Below are 22435 nucleotides of genomic sequence, written 5' to 3'. Positions count from 1 at the left end.
CTGTGGTGTAACAAACAGGTGAGCAGCATTTGTTGCATGAACTGTGGCAGTAGTAGTACATTCAAATGTACAGTTTTGTTGTTTAAAAAGGGAAAAAGACATTATCAGGTTGTATTGGCAGATATTCAGTGTTGCAGTGTCTGTATCAGTATTGTATGTAAGTAAAAGTAGTATGGACCTGTTCCTCAACCCCAGTACCTGAATCAAAGTATAGATACTCCTGGTCAAATATTACTCAACTACAAATGAAGGTTGCTCAATCAAAATTTTACTCAAGTTAAAGTACTAGAGTACTTGCTTTAAAAAATACTTCAGTATTCAACAGTACAGATTACCAAGTACATTTTCTAATATCAATCATTGCTGTATTGTTTTCATGATGCATTTACAGAACCTTGTAACTCTCTGAAACCATCTAATGATGCACTGACCTGCTTGTAGAACCACTCTGCTACACAAAGTCTATAGAAACACCTATAAAAACTTCAACATAGAAATACAATCAGAAACAAAAAGAACAGCTATTGTCATTTTCTGACAAATGAACGTAACTGTATTAAAATCACATTATAAAATGAGACTGAAGCCGACTGTAAGAAGTCTGTTAAATAACTGATTTCTTTCTGTCTTCAGGAGCAGTATATTCATTAATTATGTGGTATTTTTTCACCACGATAAAAACAATCCAACTTTAAAAGCTACCTGGAATTATTTCTCTTTTTCTAATTATAATAACATCTTGAGATTTAATTCAGTCTTTCTCCTGCCGTCATCATTACAGAGATTTGTTTGAATGAGAGGGAGAGTTTGCTTGTTCTTGTTACAGAGCGTCTGGATGATGTATTTCTGCTTTTACATCAGTCCCAGTTGAGAGCAGGTACTGTGATTGGTTTCCTTCTGTGAGGAACACAGCGTGTGGCCAATCACATTTTAGAAAAGAAAAAACATCAACAGCTGACTTCAAAGCTCTGCTTAGACTAACAGTAACAACAACCTTACTGGAAATGTAGTGGAGTCAAAAGTACAATGTTTGTCTTTGAAATGTAGTGGAGTGAAAGTCAGAAGTTTCCAAAAAAACAAATACTCAAGTAAGACTGTCTCCTGGATCAAAAATGAAATGTGGATTTTTTTTAAGTCTGTCTAAAGTTTTAAAGGCAAACAAAATATGAATATTGAAAAGTACTCAGAGAGACTCATCACTTTCATATGTCTCACATGCGTTGTACCTTTAGTATCAGTTGGAAAACACAGGTGCTGTCTGTGTGGAATGTGTGTGGATGTCCGTTTTAAAGAGGGTATGCAGGAAATGATGTTGAAACTGGACCATGACAGAGGTCTTGGTAAGTCATCAAAAGAATCAGATCCAAATAAATCCCAGTCCTTCCTCTCATGAAGACTGGTTGATTGTCTGCACTGGACACTGGGCACAAGGGAGGAATTATCCTCTATTCACTCCAATATACTGATTCCTTGGGTTTGTCCAGCGTGTATCATCTGTCTACAGCCTGTCAAATCAGCTATTACCGTGTGTGTGTGTGTGTGTGTGTGTGTGTGTGTGCAGGACTAGTGGGGGATGGTAACTAAGGAAACCTGTGCAACACATTTGGACAGCCGCTGAGAGGATATTGATTGCCTTAGAAATTATTAAACCCCCAGGAGTCAAAGCAGGCTGTTGCTGTGCTGCAAGACTCATTTTCAAAACTCTACCCATTAATAGCCTGACCAATGTAATGAGCAGTCATAACAAATTCTAGTGTGTCACATTTGTTAAAAATTAGGAAAATAGAAAAAAAGGAACATAGTCACAGGTACACAGTCCATTCTCTGATCTAATTATTTGAGAATCATGCAGTAAGGTCACAAGAGTATCCTTCCTGTTTTCACATCTTAACATTGACAAAAAATATTGTAAGAACACCAAGAACAGTGATTTTAACTCAGTGCAGATCTCCACTAGGCAATCCGAAAAGAATATTTGGATGCAATGCCTGTGTAATCACCGGCATTTTGATTAGTAACTGTGATTCAGTTACTTTTTTTGTAACATATTACAGTTGTATTTATTGTGTAATTTAAGCACATGTAACTAGTTACATGAAAAAAAAAACACCACGGAAGAGTTTATCACACAGCAGCAGTGCAGCCTGCATTTGTCTGTCTCCACACACACACACACACACACACACACACACACACACACACACACACACACACACACACACACACACAGGGCGAGGCGAGCGCATGGCAAAACGGAGACGCTGCAGGTGGACAGACAGTGAAATATAATGAGTGAAGTAACTCAAAGATTGTTATTGTAAGTGCAATGAAACCCTTCTAAGTAAAAAGGCAATACTTTATCAATACACCTGTTCCATTAGTATTCATGTGTGAATATATGAATGCAATATTTTTATCTGCTCTGGCCGCTGTCTGTTGTCCATCGCCACTTTTTTACACAAGAGCAGCACAATGGGTCAACTCACAGCAAATTAACACAAGCCAAAACATGAGCGGTCTGTATGTTGTCTAACTGTTTAGGTTAGTTTGCCACGTATGTTGAGTTTTGTAATAAAGTCAGTGCTGGATGAGACAAAGAGCCCTTTCTCTCTCTGCAGACAGTGATTCACCTCAGCATCAGACAGCAGGATAAAGATACTGACTGATGTCTGTGTTCTTCATTCTGTATAAACTTCACTCATTGTTTTGATGTCAGGAATATAGTTTTTGTTTTTAAATTGAGGAAAGTAGTGTGGTGTGTCTGACCTTTTAAAGTTAGAATTTCAGATTTGAGATATTGAGTTTATAAACAGCAATTTACAGTTGCTGCTCTAGTTATAGTTAATTATAAAAAAATATTTAATTCAAACAGACTGCACACAGATTAAATTCTGTTCATAAAAGTACTTGGGATGGTTACTGTTCAGTAACTTGCAAAATGGTCTTAAAACTGACATGAAAAAAGAATTATGATAAAATCATAATCCTGATCTTGTCATTAAAAACCCTCTGATATGATCTTTTTGCCATATCGCTCACTCCTACCAACAACAATATTTTGTGAATGACCAATATACATTTTTTGATCATTTGTCCAAACATTAATTAGTCACCAATACTGATACCGGCATTGGGTATCCAACTGATACTGTCCTCACATACTTGTACTTGTACTACTCTGATACCCCGCATCCTTTACCACATCACGAAAAATAGCCGCTTGACACAAGCAAACAACCAAAGATGCAAAGTGACGCAGAGTTCAAGAGGCGTGTTGATGCTTACTGGTTGTCCTCAACATCATCCACTAATGACCGCAGCGACTTTGGCGACTGTCTGTAAAATTCCATGTAAAAGAGAAATAAATGCACCTGTAGACCACAGCCAGCCGCTGTCCAATCAGTCCCAGGCGTAAACTAGTTCAATGTCTCAACTAATTAATAAGTGACGAAGAAGAAACAACGCCACCTTAATTCTGCAAGTCCGTAGTCGTGTTGTGTAATTATAATACTGAAATATATCATGTACATAGTAAACTGCACAAAATTAGCAAAGTAACTGAGTATGATTCCACTAGCAGCAGGAAACGGCAACAACAATTTGTTACATTTAGAAAGTGAGGACCGTGATGAAAATGAATCATGTTTTAAAGTTATTGTTAGAATAGTGATGACATTATTAAGTACTCAGATCGGTACTCAGTATTGGCAAGTACCCAAATGTAAGTACTCGGACTTGAAAAAAAGTGGTATCAGTGCATCCCTACTGGTCATATTTGTGCAGAAAATAATAGTATAGAGTTTTTGTAGTACTTGTTGTGACTTCTCTGTTCTGAAGATGTCAAGAACGACCAAAAGGTTTTAGTGGTCTGCTAGGAGCTATCTTACAGAGGTTCCCACAAAAAACTATTCATTCTCACAAGTTTTAGTTTGCTGTTTCACTCATTGCATTTGTCCCTGTCTCCTGTATACTTGTCTTTCAGTACACACTGTTGCCAGCCAGTTCCTCCTGATAACTCACTGCTCTCAGATGACAGCATCTGTCCATTATCAATATATTAGTCCCTGTTTTAACTCCAATTCACACAAAGTCGTGTGGCGAGCAAAGTGATCCTCTGATTTTCTGAGTGAGCCTTCAGATATTGCTTCATACTTCACAGCCTGATTGCAAACTGATTACAGGCTTCAGATTGCTCTCTTTTTGTTTATTAGTATTCTGCAGATTAAAGGCCATCGCCGAGTGCATCCGTTCCTCTCATTTCAGTTCCTCAGCCGTGAAATAAAACGCATTAAAAGTCTGATGGCTGCATACAAATTGTGACTGCTGGATGACAAACGTTGTGAAGTTATTAGAGATCAGTTGACTTCAAGAAAGTTTTACCCGTACATACGAGTTAGTGGAGTTTAAGACAGGAGTAATGCAAAGTAAAAGTACAGTAGGCAAACAAGTAGCTGAATACTGAATTGCAGTTGCCCATCTGTAATGGTAAATGATGCAAAAACAGCATCCATAGCCTTAGTGCAAAAGGATCAATCAAACTTATTCAGTAAAACATTTCCCTAAATGAAATGGAGTGAAAGTCAAGTGAATTTGAAGTAAAAAAATTTAAATATTGCAAACAAGAAAAACAAAAAGTGAATTTGCCATGTTTCCATCAACTGGTCTGGAGCAAATTATAAGTGTAGTTTTATCAGAAGTTGGCAGTATATGCTTTGTTATGCATGGCTGTAATAAAAAAAAGTAGGAGAAGTAGACTACAGGATGCAAATTGAAAACAATAGTCATTGAAGAAGAACGAAAAACAGCTGCCTCGGCCATCTACGAGAGAAAAATAGGATATCTGTTTTCAATTGGTAAATTTAATTTCAATCCAGCAAGTTTTGTTGGCTTTATCTTTATTGGTTTTATAATATAACAGCCCGTGGGCTAAATAACATAACAGTGTAAATCACGTAAATGTTACATCAGCCCATCAGCTGGCCCCCTCCCCGGGAAATGCTTTTTTTTTTTTTTTTTTTTTTTTTTTTTATTTGGGGGGTCATCCACAGTAACTTAATGTAACAGGGTCAATTATACAGCAGTAATATGTGTAACAAGGTCAAATGTACATTTGTATTAGAATTACACAAAATTAGTTTCAGTTGTTATTACCTGACAAGCTTCGGCGTTCATAGTCAATATGCGGAACGTTTGATACTCAGTTTCTGTACCCCTACGTTCACCTTTGGGGCGTACCCATCCTATAAAGGGGTGTCTCCCACCTTACCTCTTCCCTTTTGCTGTTGCAATTTCCATGTTTTAGCACTGTTAACTTATGTTTATAAGTTAATTTTTCAGCCTAAACATATTGTATAATATGCTAACATATTCCTGTGCCACTTAATTTGGGTAGAGACTCGAGTTATATGGTCGTAATTGATGGAGGATTTTGTTGTTGCCTCTTGCTGTCAGCTGTCATGAATAAATGGAGATTGCCTCCAAAGCTATCTATGGTCTGGTCCACTGGTTACATTAACATGACCCCAATACAGCTGAAAGCAAATATGAAACAGTAAAATAATGCAGATACCTGAAATGGTCAACGCTCACTCAGTGGAGGGACGGTCTTTCTACAGTTGCCATAGGGTGATTATTGGTGACTGGCTGAGTCCATGGCCGGCTATTTCTTGTTTTGCAGGAGCAACTTTTGTCATTTTATTTTGCTAATTTAATGTTCTGCAGAGTGACAGATGCTGCTCCGGCTCAGGACGTTGCTGCTGGCTGGAGTACGATCTGCTCGGCCAGGAGGACGAGTGAGAGGAAAACGGCCTGTAGAACCAGACTGATTTAAAGAGTTACTGCTGATTTATTGCCGGTATAGTGGAAAGACTGAAGAGCATGGTTTTGGTGAGTTATAATTATAATTTATAGTTGTCTGTCAAGTGGCCCTAATGCTCTAGTCAGGTGCCCACTGAAGAAGACGAGGGTGCAACAAAAATGCTGTAGTTAAAGCAGCACCATTCAAACCTCAAATGGTTATCTTGTCACTACAACAAAAGATAAACTTGATTCATACCATTCTGTGTATAAGCATAGGTGTGGTACAGAAGATGCTGTTGCCACCCTGGTTCATATCATTTCACAGATTAACTTTAGTGATTGTAATGTCATATTGGATGTATGTATTTTGCTTCTTGTCCTGATGTTTGTTGTTTGATGGAGCTACCACTGCACATAGAAAAAGGCAGAAGAAGACCCACCTCATGTGAGTACAGCGTTGATAATAGACAGCTGTGTCCTTTAAGGACTTCCTGTGGTAGCACAAGGCTGGTGGGACGTCCTTGTTGTGTCAAAGGGTGCAGCAAACCCTGCTCATCATGGTACTGTGTGACCTATATTCTCATGCACCTGCTACTGCCAAGTTCTGCCATGCCAGGAAACACAATGGTAGAGGTGCAGTGAATCAAACAAGGACACAGTGAGTCACAGACATGGAGCTGCTACTCTGGTCATTGAGTTGAATAAATGAGGTGCGTGAGTGATCGCGCTCCAGTGGGATTTCTATGCACAGCACGGTGCGGTGCCTCCTAACAGACACTGTAGGCATGGATGTAGAATCTGTGACTGAATGGATATGTGACTGAAATATGTATATATTTTTTTTGGGGGGGGGGGGGCAGAAAAACATTGTCTTGCTAAAATAAAGCTGTGCTGTCTCTGATAAAGACGTCGTCTTGATGGCAACACATGTTGCTCCAAAACCTGTATGTGTCTTTCAGCATTAATGTTGCCTTCACACATGTGACAGTTACCCATGATGCCATGGGTACTAACACACCCCCATACCAACAGAAGTTAGAGCTGGTAAAAATCTGGATGGTCCTTGTCATTTTTAGCCCAGTCTGTGATTTCCAAAAACAATCTGAAATATGGACTCATCAGACCACAGAACACTTCAGAGAAGTCTGCAGTGTTTCTGGATGTTGTTGACACATGTCTTTCTCTTTGCATTGTAGAGTCTTAACTTGCATTTGTAGATGCAGCAACAAGCTGTGTTTACTGACAACAGTTTTCTAAAGTGTTCCTGAGCCCATGTAGTATTCACATCGCATTCACCAATTTTTTCATATTTTGAATTTTCTTTCAGATATGAACACAATTTCCGGGGTCCAGACCTGTTGTAGAGTCATGTGCAGTCAGTCTGCTGTTATCCAAAGTTAAGATTTTCCATTGACTGAATATTTCATTCATTTGAAGAGATTTTGAGTTTGAAAAATAAATTACACTTCATAATTATGTTGACATTATCCTTTTTGACTGCATTTCCAATTACAATATAATTGTAAATTTACACATAAAATGTATAATCATTCATTTAATGATGTTTTATTACCTACTGCCAGATGTGTTATATCTTCTGAATCTTATGAAGTCACTGTCCATGGGAACATCCTCACTTATTATGTCCTCTGTCTCCGTGATGGAAACCTCCCCTCGACCCCGTCCTCCTACTGCAGTCATTGATCACCCCTTGCTGTGGCAAGGCATTTTTTTTGTCTCTGAAGTCATTTTTCTATCAAGACATTACTTCTTTATTTCAGGGACAGTCTGACCCTCAGGTAACACGGCATTAACAGCACTTGTGTTTCCCGTTTCTTTGCTTTAGCAGGTCATTGAAGTCCACTGCTGATGCTGTTAAAACGACAGATTTTCCTTTATGGATCTCTGAAAGCAGAACTTCAAACTCCAAACTCATGAAGTTATTTTTTCTCTTTGATGCCGTTTTCATGAACACTTCAGTGGCACATGCGACAGCAAGCACAGCCTTATATTATATATATTATTTAGGTGCTATTTCTGCTAATTTCCAAGTCTCATGCACATGCACTCAGATACGCACAGGCAGCTCATTTACACAGGTATCTGAAGTATAGAGCTTTTGTTAAATCTGATGTGATGTGTTCGTATGAGCCCATTGTACGAAATTTAAGACAAGAATACAAAAATGTTCTTGCATGAGGTCCAATGTTCTTAAATTGTTGGACTATTTGCAGTTTTCCACAAAGTGGTGAACCTCGCCCATCCTTCTTGTGGATGTCTGAGCCTTTTGAGGACATGATATTGTCCCGTTATCATTGAACTTGTTTTTTTGAGCATTCCCAGTCTTTTGTTGACCTTGTCGCAAATTTTGGAAAAATGTTGCCAGCATTAAATTCATAATGAATGTACAGGGTGTCCATAAAGTCTCTTTACAATTTAACAGATTTATTACAAAAGCAAATGAACAGACAAATCTGTGGAAATTATTACAAAATGAAAAGTAGATATTGAAGGGTTTTTTTTTGCCTCATTTAATACACCTCTATATGGGCACTATTAGTTGCACGAAGCACATCAAGATGGTACTCAGATGTTCTTGGTCGTCCGCTCCTCCCTTTATCCAACACTGTCCCTGTCTCCATAAATTTCTTGTGCCAAGATGGACATGACAGTGGATGTCTTCCATACTTAATCCTGTAGTTTTACCGAGTCTGCATATCTGATTTTGTTTCAATAAACTACGATACACATTGTGCCTTTTCTTGAGGAGTAGCCATTTTTTAGGGGTTTATTTAACAGAACCTATTTCATCAACAGCATACCTGAAATACACAAATGCAATGTGATTAAAAACTTTGATAACCACTGAGTACATAGAACAAATCTGATTAACATATCTCATCAATTGCTTTTGTAATAAATGTTTTAAATTGTAATGAGACTTTGTGGACACCCTGTATATTTACAAAAAACAATGAAGTTTATCAGGTCAAGCCTTAAACATCTTGTAAATCTTTGCATTCTGTTTTGATTTAAATTTTTACACAGCATCCCATTTTTTGTGACTTGGGGTTTGTAAAATAAAACATTATGATGGAGTAGAGGAGATGGAAACATATACTGGAGTTTTAGATTGAAGAGATGAACAAGGTCTTTTATTAAGTTCACATTTTCTCTCTACAGGTGTAAAGACTGGAACTGCAATTTAGGACTTTTTTTTTTTCTCTCTATTCATTGTCCGATTTTGACATTTCATTGACCCGTGTCTCATTAAGAATTCTCTGTCGTTCACCACTCATTCGCCCTGTGAGCAGGCTGAGCAGTAAATTGCTGCAGGGGTGTTGATGTGCAAGAAGAGCCGGCCATCTTAATGGGGGACATGAGTGGGTGGTCTGCTCTCCGAGGGCCTTCTGCAGCCTCTTACCTTGCTGTAATGACTAACTCAGCTCGGCTTAGTCACCCTGCTCTTTGTCGGTTTTTGCATGGTCCTGTAACATGTTGCAAAATTGCCAAAATGGGCTTTTAGTCTCTTTTCTATGCCTTTTATCATGAACTGAAATGTTGTTCGTAACAATTCAGCCCCTGGAGATTAGCTTTTTGTAGCTTTTTGGTGAAATTACAGCTGATTTTTGAAGAGGATGGGTGTGATTTTCATCATGGGCCTTTAATCTGAGAGCTGGTACAGTCTTAAACAGGGGTTCATTTCACTAAAGGGGGCAGAGGAGTGAAATTTTCATCCCGTCTTGCCATGTTATGAATAATTTCTTTTCAACCACTTCCTTGACTTTTGTCTTGGCCAGTCCTGTCCAGATGTTGTTTGGTTTAATCTCATTTTGTGTATGTCAGAGCTTGTAGCCAAAACTACCTGCAACTCCCATCTGCCATGCAAGATGGGTCTTCCAAGATGACCCACATGACCAAATTGTTCCCAAACCAATTCATGCTGTTTCCTGACCTGCTCCCCATATGGTTAAAGAATAAGTCTAGCCTGCATTTCTTATTGTCAACAGATCGTATAAAAAGACCAAAATCAACAATGTACTAGTCCATCTCTCAATACTTTCCAAATCCCCCTCCCCTCTTCTGTGCCAAGCCAGTTCCTCCAAACATAAATCTTTAAAAACGGTTCATAAATTTATAATTTTATTTTCAAAAAAGGCTAAAACACCTGGGCATGGTATTTCTTTGAGGAAACTTTACTCAAACAGGAGTAATTAGTGCACTTACTTTTAGCTATGGATTAATATGCCTTGTATATAAGCAACAGCAGGATGGTGTGTGTGGGATTATCCTAAAATGAACTGCAGTGCTCACATTCATTGTAATGAAGGGATATATCACCCAGTGCAACAGTACAGTTGATTTATGTGTTTTTAATAGTTTGTTGGACAACAGTAGAGCTCTGTGGTGTAGAGGAAAAAGTTACACAGATAATATTTGTTAGTAGGGTCGAGCAACTTATTACATGGCATATTTATGTTTATTAGACGGTGACCTCAGGGGGCTGTGGTAATTATGACTGGGGAAGTTTAAAGAGCAGGAATGGACGAGTCAAACAAACACAGGACTTTCACTCAGGAGATGTTCATGAGTGCCTGCCATCATCTCAAATGCTCATTTTAACTGAAACCACAATCTTTTCCTAAACCTTAACACTTAGTTTTGGTCCCTAAACGTAACTAAACTGCTGCCATTTCACAACGACTGACTGAGTGTTTAACGTCACATGACTTATGTCATGTACTCAGAGTCTGCCTGTCCCTGGTTCTCCAGCAATCATGTACTTTATGTCATTTTGGAAGCGACTGTCAATCAACCAGCTCTGTCATTTAGGTACGAGGATGTATTGATCAATTCATGGTTGGGTTTGGTCTTTTAAGCTAAATTAAGATAGAACTTTATTAATGCTGAAGGAAATTAGATTATTACATACAGTTACAGTTACATAATAACAACAATAGAGCTATATGAACATATAATATAAAGTGTATAAGGAGTAAATGCAAAGAAACAGTGTCTTATAGAATAACAATAGAAGTAGATAAGTAGAAAAAAGTAGTAATGGCAACACTGAAAGTAATATTGGCCATTGTATTGAGAGATAGTAAAAAAGTTATATTGCACTTGACAACAAATGTAAGTTAGCACATGATTTAAATGTATGTGTACATGATAATAATGAAAGGTAGTGATAACAAAAGTAACATTGCAGTGTATTAACACATGATATAGAAAAAAATGTTATTGCACATATAGCAGATATTGAATATTGCACATAATAAAAAAACATTATACAGCCCCTGATATTTAAAAGTAATATTGCACACAGTTTTAAATATTGTAGAGATAGAGAAGTACTATTGCACATGATGATGAAAAGTAATATTGTACATAATATTAAAACATAACATTAAACAATAGGAGCCTGATGTTGCACATGACAATGAACATTGTACTGCAGATGATATCGAAAAGTAACGTTGATGTTTAAAGTAATTTTCATGGTATTTATGACAAGAAAAATATGAGCGCACCAGGTGAATATGTAACACTGTAGCATTTGAATATTAGTACTGCAGTCCATATTCAAAGTATTGGAGTCGGTTGTTTTACCCCACACCTTTCTCTCCAGACTTGAAGCTAAGGCAGGTTGTCTTCACGTTGCAGGGACACTGAACCTACATGAGCACAAGACAAGTGCAAAACATTCTAGAAAGACAAAGACACTATACTTTGACAGTGACACTGTAAGTTGATCAGCTGTTTATGACTGTCAGTTAGTAAAAAGCCCACTGCTCTGAAAATCACCCTTTGGAGTTTGAGTTCAGTGACTGCCTCTCTTACTGCCTGCCAGACTTCATTAACATGTTGCTTTATTTTACCATTATAAACATCTACTCCTACTAAAAGATTATTAATGATTTCCTGTGACTCATAAACAGACAACTCATTCAGAAAACATTTATCATAATTATCTATTCATTTTAGCTCCACCCTCCTCTTTCTAAGTCTGCCAAGCTTTCCATTCTCGCATTGCATTTATGCAGTTTACAGTGATAACGGTGGCAAATTTAAGTCGAAATTGTGGAGGTCTGTGATTCCTTAGAGAAGTAAACAAAAGCAGCTTCTGGTTTCTACTGTAGCCGACAAATGTGGATTTTGTCAGCTAAAATAATGACTCACCAGCAGATTTCACAAGTGTAGCTGGCTGATGTAAGCTAATACTAACTCCACTTGAGTGGGCAGAGAAGTCTCCAGCTGACGTTTTAATGTTTCCATCTGGCACATTTTATAACAAGAACCCTGTGAAAGTGTATAAATGTAAAGTTACTGAGCAGCTGCGTACATGATATAACATTAATGCTAAACAAGGCTAAGCTAGCTTACATCTCAGCAAACATTGGTCAGATGGTGAAATTAAGCACGTATATCTACATTTTAGATGACAGAAATACTCTCATTAATGTGGGAAAAGGAAGCACAAACCCCCACAGAACAAATATAGATGCAGTGGTATCTAACAAGAGTTTCTAGAGGTAAACCTACTGCAGCTAGTAAGCTAGTGTTAGTTAGCCAGACATGCTAACATTTCCAACTTATGATAGAGCAGATGAAGACAGAGTTTAATCCATGCATGTGTGCTCTTGTGTTTCATGTTTTTGAGAGACCACAAAAAAGACGACACCATCCAGACTCATGAAACACCAAGCATCGCTCTTCTCTGAGCCACCTGCACACCTTCAACGTGGAGAGAAAAGGAAAGCCTGACGGCTCTCGTTACGGTTGCTAAGATGTGATTGGACTGCTAGTGTTTATGGTTTAGCAAAGGGTCAATTGGCATGAGGGTGAATAGATAAGCACTGAATTTTCATTTTTGGATGAACTATCCCTTTAATCTTTGAATATATCATATTTCTTCTTTTAAAACTACTTGATTGGACTGGTTAAGATTGAGGACACACAGCAGTCATGGTTAGGGTCCAGGAAACCTTTGTTATTATAAAAGAAAGTTCCCTGTCAGAAGTCTGGGTTCATACTGTGGTCAGCGTCAAAGTGACATGCTTTGTAAACTTTGTCATTCACCCCAAACTCCTGGAGGCTTTGTGCATCAATGCAAAGAATGTGACACTCTTTCTGCCTTTACTACGTCCAGAGTCCCGTCATTATTTGCAGCACTGTGAGAGGGTGCTTGTCAGGAAACATAAACAGAGGTCAGGGCTGACTTATCAGCTGACACCTCAACTGTTTTCATGGCTCAGACTTCAAGTGGCATTTTATTTGACAGTTAACTGTCAGTTCAAGTACTTCCAACACAAACAGACAGTTCAACAGTCAACAAGACTTGAATTTGAAAGTAACATTTCATGCTTTGTGTGCTGAGGTTTCAGATTACAACTAATTTGCTTCACCCTCCCCTTCCAAGTGTGTAGGAAAGTCTGGCTTGGAAAAATAATACCTGATCTACAGCCAGTGTTTGGTCTGTCCATTCTGGGCTACTGTAGACATGTCGGCACCGCTTGTAGTATGTTGACCACCTTTATTTCCCGACCAACGTATTTCAGATCAAAATGAATCATATTAAAACCAACACTCATATACGTCCATACACATATCAGCCAATAGGACACATGTGAAGAGAAGCTGGGCAAAATGTCCATGTGGTTTCGGGACAATCACTGTCCCAGACCGACACAGAGTCAAGGAGAGTGTCCAGTTAGGGACATGAGTGATACCATATCTAGTCTATAAACTGAAGAAGTGCAACTAAGGGGTGGTAGAAGGTAGAGCTGCAAGAATGATAAATTGATTATTCAATCAATTAATCAATCAATTATTAACTTAATCACCAACTATTTTGATGCTTGATTGATCAGTATTATCAGTATTTTTTTTTTTAAAGAAAAAAGTCTGGATTCTCTGATTTAAGCTTCATAAATGAGAATGTTTTCTGGTTATTTTACTCCTCTCTGACAGTAAACTTAATTTTAATTTTCACTGTAGAAAAGAGCAGAATATTTGTATGTGGAAGACTGAGTATGACAGAGCTTGTATTCAGTATGGCAGGATTTCACAAACTATTTGACCAATTTTTTGAAATGACAAACCGTTGTGACCCAAGTTACGAACAGCCTTATAAATAAATTCTGGTAAGAGGTCATTCATGCTTAAATGAACAGTCCTGACCATTTTACTGCCATTTTTACATCACCCTATATTATCTCAATGCTTTATTGAAATCATATACACATGTTAAGACTTTATAAATGAAAAATAAATTAATTTAGGCTGAGTAAAGACCATCTCATTGTTTTTATTTCCTCTGAGGGAAAAACATCATTAGCCTACTTTATAAATGAGACAAAATAAGTGCATTTAGACAGAATTAACAGGCTCTTGTCTTTCCTCTCAAACAATTAACACATTTTAAATGCTTTATAAAAGGTGCACTGCAGATTTAAATCTTAACTTTGCAGGATTTCCTGCGGTTTTTATTTATTTGGAGACCCAAATAAAATCTCCTGTGACCCACCTGTGGCTACCGACAAAGTCTTTGGGAATTACTGCTATATGGCATACTTGAACGATGCTCTAATTTACAGACTTTTATAGAATCTTAAAAGAGTAGCAAGATGCAAATGTGTCAAAAATAAAAGAATCAAAATATCCATGAAAAAATGCTTTTGATTAGACAGCAAATTAGCCTCTATAAAAAACTCTAATTTAAAAGTCATTATTCATGCCCTCCATGGAAATAAACTTGATGTTATGCCTGGTTCGGGGGAGAACCTGAACACAGCATCAAAGTGATTCCCCTCTTTCCCCACTCCCAAAGGTGACCAGTGCCACGATTTGTTTGTCATTCATTTGGTAGACAGACGTCAGGATGAGCATGGCCCAGAATAACAAATTAAACAATCTGGGAATTTATTAACTAAATTACCTACCCACAAAGACAAAACAAAAGACAGACAGGTATCTAACCCACTTACTCCCAACAGGAGGAAAGGGAAATGTAAAAACAAACAGGCTTCTCACCCCTCTGGATATCAGGACTGCTTTCTTTTTTAGACGGTATTACATTTTGAGAAAAGTGCAATTCTGAACACCAGCTTTCACAAAACGGCACAGCACAGTCGGAAAGATATGGACGGCATGACACCATCTGGTTGGGAGTCAGTCAGGAAACAGGAGTGACACTGATACCAGTAGGGGTCATTTTAAAGTAGGCGGCCTCGGTCTCCAGAAAGGAGGGGGAAACCAAGAACTAACCATACTGCCATACAATACAAAATCCCTCCTGACCCGAGTCATAAGAGATAGAAAGTCCAAAATGCTCCTCTCTTTTTTTCCTGAGAACACTGACGTCACCTCTTTAGCTGGACATCATCACTTCTATGCTCATAAAAACTAGAGATGAAATGTGATGTTGCAACAGGACTAGTGAAATCATTCCTTTTAAAAGGAGGAGTTACACCTCTTTGAGCCCTCTCCCCTTCTCTGTGCACCTGGAGTAAATTGTTTCTACTGTAGAAACATTGCTGAGTAACATGGCGGCCTCCATGGAAGAGGACCTTTGGCCTCTTCAGTGCACTCTTTAGATATAAAGGGCTCATTCTAAGGCAACAAAAACAGAATTATTCTTATTTTAGTGTGATCGAAAACCTGTACCACACACTTCCATCCCTTTCAATGCTTCCCCTGCAAGTCTTGTGCAGATGTTAAACACTGAAAACATTTTACCCTGTTTACAGTTTCAGCATTTCTGTAGAAAATGAAGACTTTTCCAGTTTCGTGAAGTCTGCTGTGGTTTTCCTTGTCCAGCTTTTGTGAGCCCTTGAACTGTCTTCAGTACTTTCTGTCTTTACGTCACATTCTGGTCTGTGGCTGCAGCAGGGCAACTCACACTGACAGATATATATTTATAACATTTGGCAAATAGGGTGTTCCTCATTTTTAATTAGATTGCAATGAGTCAGATACCCTCTATTTTACCTAACGTGTAACATGACACTGTTGTTCTGGTAAACACTGTTTACTTACACAAGTGTACTGATGAAAATAGCAACAGCTCTTCTGGTCTAACATGCAATTATACAGCGATTTTGTTGGATATGCCGGTTGTTTACTGCGCTGCATGTTTGAAGGCTACAACAAACACAGGGTTTAGCCAGGCTTCACAGAGCACTGGCCAAGGAGTCATCTTTGGTTGAGGCATAAAGGTTTGTGAGTTCAGAAGCTGCTGCTGAGGCAAACTAATTAGAGCTGATTTGCACTGTAAAGTGTGCCCATCTCATCCATTCATCACAGTCATAATGAGGCCAGAAGCTCTGTTTTTACATGAAGTGTTATGTTAAAGGAGCAATATGTAATAATTGCATGGGGAAAAAAAACGTATAGCAGTCCAAAGAGTGATTTAGAGCTATGGACTGTACATTAAAGGGATAGTTCATCTAAAAATGAAAATCCAGTCATTATCTACTCACCGTCATGCCAATTGAAAGGTTTAGTTTTTTTTGTGCGCAAAACCTGCTGGAGTTTCACAAGAAAACAGTGTTGCAGAATCTAGCAAATAATGGAAGCGAATGGTGACCAGTTTTCAAACATTAAAAAAAAAACTAACCACAAAAAAAATAATAATAATAATAAATGCATCCACACTAATTGTCTGGTGTAATTCAAGTCTCCTGACACCCTAGCATGTCAAATTGACTTGAAAGATGTCATTTCCACCATGTTTTTAGCCTGAATCTTCACTGTAGATTAGCTTGGATTACACCAGATAAGCAGTATGGAAGCTTTTTTTTTTTTTCTGTTTTTTCCACTTGAACACTGGTCACCTTCCAGTGATTCCAGTGCAATGTTTTGTGGACAAAAAAAAACCTAAACCTGGCCTTCAATCAGCATGATGGATGATGACTGAATTTTCTATGTAAAAATAACATAAACAGTGGAGCTGTGTGGCCTAAGTTATGAGGAGAAACCAGCAGAGCAGTGGTCATGGCCATAGACTCTGGTATAAATAAATGGTATAAATAGTGTCGTAAAGCTGCTACAGCAAGTTAGTGATCCTGACTTAAAATCAGTTTACTCTTTTGTAAAAATACTTAAAAACAAAATAAAATGCAGATATGGCCTCCAGATATACGCAATAAACAATACACAATAAAACAAAATGAATTACATTCACACAAATGTGATCACGCATTAACTGGGCATCACATAAGTTTCACCCTCCTTACTTACTGTTGCTATGCCTGTCAAGCTTTGCATTCTTGTAATGTGCACATATGCCATTTACAGTTATAATGGTGGCAGATTTACATCAAAATTGGGAGCAATTGTTGAAACATTCTGTCTTGGATTCTACAGAGATGTCAACAAGAGCAGCTTCCAGTTTCTAGCTGATGATGTATTTTGTCGGCTAAAATAATGATTCTCGCTGGCAGATTTCGTAAGTGTAGCTGGCTAATGTAAGATAACACTAATGCTTGAACTCCATGAGTCAGCTGAGACGTCATCTGACACATTTTAAACCTTTAATGTTACTTAACAGCTGTGCACATGATGTGACGTTAATGATACTAGGCTACGTTTTAAGCTACCTTACATGATGAAATGTGACAGGTATATGTATATAATACAGGACAGGACCTTGAGACAGTCACCGAGCCAGACTCATCTGCAAAAATCCATCAAAATAAATCCCAGTGTAACCCCTGGGAATGACCCATGAGTTTGGCAAATGCAGTGGTATCTAACACAGTTTGGCTGGAGGTAACGTTACTGCAACTAGTAAGCTAGCATTAGCCGGACATGCTAACATTTCCATCTTACATTTCAGATAGATAGATAAAGACAAAGTTTAATCCGTTCCTCACACATTTGTTCTTGTGTTTTACATTTTTCAAAGACTACAAAAAAGACATCATCACAGAGTATCACTCCTCTCAGAATCCCATCCACACCACTTCAACATGTAGAGACACGCATGCATGCTTGAAAGGCCTGCGCCCCCCTAGTTATGGTTACTAAGCTATGATTGGACAGTTGCAGTTTGCAGAATGGGCTTAGCAAAGGGTCTGTCAATGTAAAGCTAAACCTGTTATCCTGAAAACAAAAGCCCACTGCTTTGGAAATACACACTCTGGAGTTTGAGTGCAGTGACTGTCTGCTTTCTGCCTGCCAGACTCCATTAACATTTTGATCAATTTATCCGCCATAAACATCTACTCGTTCTGAAATATTATTAATGACTTCTCACAACTCATAAACAGACAGCAGCTCATTCACTTGAACATTCAGCATTAATTTGAACTCTAATTAACGAGAAACAAACAAACGATAACACAAGTTACCAGCCAGAATAGAAATTTTGAAGGACATTACAGCTGTAGTGTTTCAATTTAGCAGTTTCCTTAATCTCTGATGACATATCATGGTCATTTTATGATTTATTAGAGTAAATAAATTCCACATTTCTTCTTTAATTCTACATCATTCATATTTCAGTGGTATGTATCTGTAAGGCAAAGTCATTTCTCTTTGCTCCCCCCATTTAGAAAGTGTGCTTTTTTACCCCCTTAAAGAAGAGACATATATTTTAATATTTAACAACTAAATTACTTTTTATATGGGAAACTTTTTTGAAGGCAGTGTGCAGTCATCATGTTTTGATTGTATAATATGTTGAATGCCAAAAATAAAAATTCAGTCAAATAAAATGAACACCGCCAACAACTCAGCTTGCAAAGTTTATTGAGGAATTAATTTTCGAGCTATTTGATAAATCTTTGCAGTGCGTTAATTATGGGTTTGTTTTTCTTTCAAGAAAAGCTTGGAGCAGAATCAACTTCGTACTCAAGAAATGATAATTATGAAACAAATTTACTTCTGTTATTGATTTGCATTGCAGTTTAAAACATTGTATGAGTGGCCACACTTACAAGTGGAAACATTTTCAGGCTTTTCATTTGGAGCATCCTTCAATTTCAGGACAATGTTTTCTACTGTCAATGATACAGAAGCTTGATCCATTCCACAGGACATCTTACTGTCTCCTGTTCCAAACCTCTCTGACCGCACATCATTGGCGTAAACAGATGGGAAATGAAGGGCAGGATCTTGCCTGTAGTTTCATTTATATGTTAATCTGTCTGTGGACCTTGGTTAGGATTTGAGTGATTCCAGCATAAGGTTTGGTAATGCATTCAGCCGGACATATTCTGACGGCGGTGGGAAGCCTATACATCCTTGTAGCCTAGGAGCAATCTATCATTTGCGAGGTTTGGCAGCATGTCGGCCCTCCAGACTCCATAACTGTTCCATTTATTTAGAGGACTACCTGTAAAATATCTGTTGAATATAGAACAGCCGCACAGCTGAGGTTAACTTTTGTCATAAATCCAGAAGACAAAGTAGGAATTTGCCTGCGTGTGATCGACTATACTCTCTTTCCATCCAGTAGGCTAACTGCAAATGGCAAATGTGGGGAAGAGAGGAGGAAACGAGATTTTTCACAGACTGTTAATGCAAACACATGCCTGTTAAAAGCCATGGAAAGAGTGACATGATGGATGGTAGCTATACCGACAGGAAAGGAGAAAATGCACTGGATTGTGCTGTTTGCTGCATTGAAAATGTGGCATATTTTAGAGAGGCTTCAGAGCCGATCAAGAAAAGTAATGGCTTGTTGTCTATCTATCTATACAGAGGGTGGGGTCGCAACATCATCCACTGGATTACAAATAAATGTAATCAAATCTGTATAGTTGTAGATTACTTCAACCAAACAAATAAAATGCATTTTTAGATAGGGATGAAGACCCAAAACCTAATCCTATTTTCTATACATCTGTAGGTTATGTTTTGATAGGACAAAAAAAAAAAATTTAAAATCATCTTTCTTTTATTGTATCCTCTCCCTGTGGTGTGTCTGGACTACTGGTCACCCATAGATCCTTGTAATGAGCTCCTAAGTAGTCTTTGAAGTACCTATTATCTAATGAACAGGCATATCTAAGATACCTTTGGTAGATTTTCAAGTAATTTTTTGCCATACTGTATTTTTGGCCAAACTATATTATTGTCTTGTTTAATTTAATTATTTTAATATGTTACATGTATTGATTTTGCATGTTCATGATGATAATACCAACATGCTGACATTTAGGGTACAATGTTTACCATATTCATCATTATAGTTAAGCATGTTAGCAAGGATAGCATTAATATTTTTAAGCACTGGCCCCACAGGCCACCAAGCCCTCTTCTTCTACCACTTTTCCCATGAATTGGGACATTGTATTTCCTGCAGACTTTGTGTTAGATGAAATATGAGCTAGATTTCTCAGCGAGTCAAGGAAACCAGTGGTGCATACCGCAGTAGACCTGCATTACATCCTTAGATGTGTCATATTCTAAATGCTTGCCATTCTCTCCAAAATGTTTGGTGCCCTTGTGTTTTTTATAGTCTGGTTCTACTGTAAGGATCGCGTTAGCAGTTTGAGTAGACTTAGTAAACTAGAAGTCCTGAGCCGGCAGCAAGTACTGCTTTGTGGTTTTTGCACAATGTTCAACTAAAAGGTAAAAAGGAATCAGGATGTTTGTAAAACATTAACATTGTTTTGGTGAAGGCTTGTAACCTTGCAAGGCAGCTGGATTCGCAAGATCATGTGAGAATCCATCTTGCCAGGCTCCAGGCTCTCTGTTTGTGTCCATGCCAGAGGTGGTGTGAACCAATCAGCGTCCTCAGAGGGAGTACTGGCAGCTATGGGTATGGTTTTATGCGTGCCAACACGAGAAGTGTCCATGGAAATGACGTGTCTCGAACATACAATGGCAGCTCCTCAAGAGGTTAGCGTAGATGCTGTGTTAGCATGAGTTTTATCAAAACTGGAGAGCATTTCGTCATTGAAAGAGGAGCAAAGAATGACACGGAAGGCTTTTACTGATGCAAGATGTTTTCACTCTTCTTCCAGCTGGCTTCGTTTCGGGGTGAGTTGATCTGATGGGTGGAGTTAGCCTGTGTTAAATGTGACAGATGGTTCATCCACTCACCTGCCAGGGGTTTTCTTGAAAGTGCCTGCCCTTTTCCAAACACTTTCTATGGAATGACTTCCCAGATGGTTCTGTGTAACAAACCATCTGGCTTAACAGGTCAGAAGGCTTGCAGTATGGGGGTAAAACATGGTGGCCATAGAGGGCTAATGGGACACCACAGTTGGTTTGTTACACAGAGGTAACTGGGAAGTTGCTCTTAGAAACAGTTTGGAAAAGGGCAGGCACTTAAAAAATCACTTGGCAGGTGATTGGATGAACCATCTGTCTATCACTTCTAACATTGGCAAACTGCAACCAATCAGATCAAACATCTTTACCATGGAGAAAAAAAGTGTTGTTCTTTGCTTTTCTTTCAATGAAGAAATACTCTCCAGTTCTGATATAACTGATGCTATCACAATATCTACGCTAACCTCTACAGGAACTGCCATTGTTTGTTTGAGACAGGTCGCTTCCATTAACCCCTCTCACTGTTGTCACACCTAATACTGCGCCTGTAGCTGCCTGCAGTCTCTCCTAGGATGCTGATTGGCTGCACCACCTTTGGTGCAGACACAAACTTGAAGCCTGTAAAGATTGGTAAACAGGTAAATAGGTGGCCACTGGAATATTTAGTGGACAACTTTTTCTATAAGTATGTTTGATGCTGATAGGATATAGTTTACTGGAGTTTTGCTAAACCAAAGTATTTTTGTGAAGAAAACCTAATGGTTGTGAGGGGGGCATTGATAAATTAATCAGTATAGTTCCTCCCAACATGTTTAGAGGAGTGCTATTTATAAAATCTAACCTGCATGAAAGTGTTCACTAGGGGAGGAACTCTTAGATCTCCTCTTGGCACTCTGCATATGACTCCATCCTGCTCCCTCACCAGTTCTTCTTGGTCATTCATCGACAGACCCTCCCCTGGCTGGCTGCCACCGTTCCTAATGAGGTCAGACTCCTGCCTGCTCGACTGCCCCGATCAGAAATATGTGTGCCATTCTGTGTGTGTGTGTGTGTGTGTGTGTGTGTGTGTGTGTGTGTGTGTGTGTGTGTGTGTGTGTGAGAGAGAGAGAGAGAGAGAGAGAGAGAGAGAGAGAGACGAGGATAAAGCAGGCAAGACAAAGAGAAACTCAAAGAAAGACAGAGGGAGTGTGTGTGACTTAACACAGAGGCAGAAGGGGAGAAAGAAGAGTGGAGTGCAGTGGGTGTTCTGTCTGTGCCATAGGTAGGCTACTGACCTGGAATAGGGTGAGCGCTAATGAGGAGAGGGACAGGGGGTGAGATGTGACGGGAAGTGCAGGGTTGCCAGGTCAGGCCTAATTCACATTTAGGGGAGTCCAGATTTGAAGAGTCATGCACTGGTTGTGCTGAATAGCAGCTACTTTCAGGGTTTGGTGTCACACACAAAAGCTTGGCCAGAGATTTGAATGGTGGTAAATGAATGTCTGCAGCAAGAATAGACACCCCAGCCAGCAACCATTACTAACACTGTAGCAACAGTGTTGGACTTTCAGTTATGCAAATGTGTCCCTGAAGTAAACACAAGACAAAAAGTCTATAACCGTGCTAGCAAAGCTGTAATGCTCATTAC

This window comes from Lutjanus erythropterus, chromosome 5 (genome assembly GCF_056507025.1).
Source record: "Lutjanus erythropterus isolate fLutEry1 chromosome 5, fLutEry1.hap2, whole genome shotgun sequence".
NCBI lineage: Eukaryota > Metazoa > Chordata > Actinopteri > Lutjaniformes > Lutjanidae > Lutjanus > Lutjanus erythropterus.
This window is presented reverse-complemented; position numbering follows the sequence as displayed.